The following is a 2,051-nucleotide window of genomic DNA, read 5'->3' as shown; positions in this document are numbered from 1 at the left end:
GTCGTTCTTCACGGAAGCGAAGAAGCAGGAAGCGAGCGGCAGCGCGGAAGGGAGGGCGTCGTCGTTCTTCGTTGGAGTGTTGTCATCGCGGTGAGGGCAGGGGTTAGGGCTTTTGAAGAAGGGTTAAGGCGAAAAAATTGAAGACTGGTTAGCTAGGGCTTTCGGAGGGGGAAGCGGTGAGGCACAAAGAAGGAGGAGATTGGTGGTTGCAATTGCCATTGGGGCTTTCGAAGGAGGAGTTAGGGCAGAAGGAGTTAGCTTCTTTTCTCTAAGTGTTAGAATCACGAAGGAGCTGAGTTAGGAGCGTTTTTGTTAATTCGAGCTTTTTTAATTTTTTTTCTGAGGGAACCTTTTGGCCATGCTTTTCAAGCGTGCCAAAAGGCTTGTAGGAAACGGCTACGCTTTTAAAACGCTACAATAACAAATTTCTGTTGCTACACTTTAAAAGCGTGCCAAAATCTCTCTATGGCTACGCTTTATAAGCGTGACAGAAAAAAACGTGGTTAAATCTCACATCAACTGCCACCCTCATAAAAGCGTGGCCATATAGAGATTTCGGCACGCTTTTAAAGCGTAGCAAAAAAAAGCCTGGCAAAATCTCTATTCAAACGCCACCCACACATAAGCGTGGCCATAGCCTACTTTTGGCCACGCTTTTAAAGCGTAGCAAAAAAAAAGCGTGGCCATAGGCCTTTTTTCTTGTAGTGTTTCCAACAAAACATAAAGAATCACACATCCTTATATAATCAGTGTCTAGTGAAAAGATTTAATAACGCAAAACAAAAGGCTATATACACATTTATTTAAAGTCTTCAATTCTTCTTTTTTGGAGGCTTAAGTCTTGGAATTGGACGAACTTCATCAAATTGACAAATTTTGTTGTTGTTCCTAAACTAGTACCCTGCATGAGATTCACTATTGAAGAGGTTGTCAATGGAGAGGATCTTCTTCTTGGTGACAATTTTGAAAGCCTTTTCTTACCAGAATTCTATATGAATAAAATTTGGCATTACACATAAATGAGCATTCACCTAAATTACAAAAACCTAATGATATAAATATTAAGCTACCTGTTGAGACTTGGTATATAGTGGAAGTAACTATGACTACATAAATCTCATTTTAGGGAGATTCACAACAGCCTCTATAGTAGTATTACACCCCTCTCCACCATCATCATTCAAATATACAACTGTGTTATTGTCCTCTAAAACTTCCGACACTGACACTCCATGCTCGAAATATACATTATTCACTCCATCATTTCTCCTATCACAATTCACTATCTCTCTTATTTCCTTGTCATTGTTTAGGTTTTTCAACCCATTCTCCAAGCCTTTTTCAGGAACATGCCACCAACAATGTTTTATGTCATTGTACCCAAACTCTTTATAGTAGTTTTGTATGTAGAAGTCATCTAGAGTATTAGCGTCTAGATTACCTAAACACGCCTTGTTGTATGAAGAATATACCATTATTTCTTCTGTATTTTTTTTTTGAAATCATTCCAATGATAAAATATGATGTCTAACATCTCTTCCATTTGCAAAAAATTCAAAATTAACATTTAATATAAACAGACTTTGTTGGCCTACTAATGCATAATACAAAAACAAAATCAATACCATAAGAACACATATTTTTTCAATTCTATAAATATTGTTTATCCTATTCTTGTTTCATTAAGGTAAAATAGAGCATCCCCACAAAATTCTAACCTACCTTCAAACCCTAGAGACTATAATGACAAAAAAATGAGAAAATCTCAACCACACTAACAACTTACATATAATGAAGAACCAACACTGTATTGAAAATCCAAAGTAAAAAAAAATGGTTACCTTGAATCTGATGAGGATGTCAGAACCTCGTGCTTCTAATGGAGGAGGGAAACAATTAAAAGAGTCTTCAGTCGAATTAGTTCTTTCCTCAACTTTTTTAACCCCGACAACAGAACCCAACGACAACGCTATTGATGAAGAGACGAAGAAGAAGTGGGAGGGTGAAAGAAGAAAAGACGAGTGAAGTGTTTGTATTGAAGATAAAACTGT

The sequence above is a fragment of the Arachis ipaensis genome, chromosome B6 (genome assembly GCF_059453495.1).
Source record: "Arachis ipaensis isolate K30076 ecotype BB chromosome B6, ASM5945349v1, whole genome shotgun sequence".
Taxonomy (NCBI): domain Eukaryota; kingdom Viridiplantae; phylum Streptophyta; class Magnoliopsida; order Fabales; family Fabaceae; genus Arachis; species Arachis ipaensis.
This window is presented reverse-complemented; position numbering follows the sequence as displayed.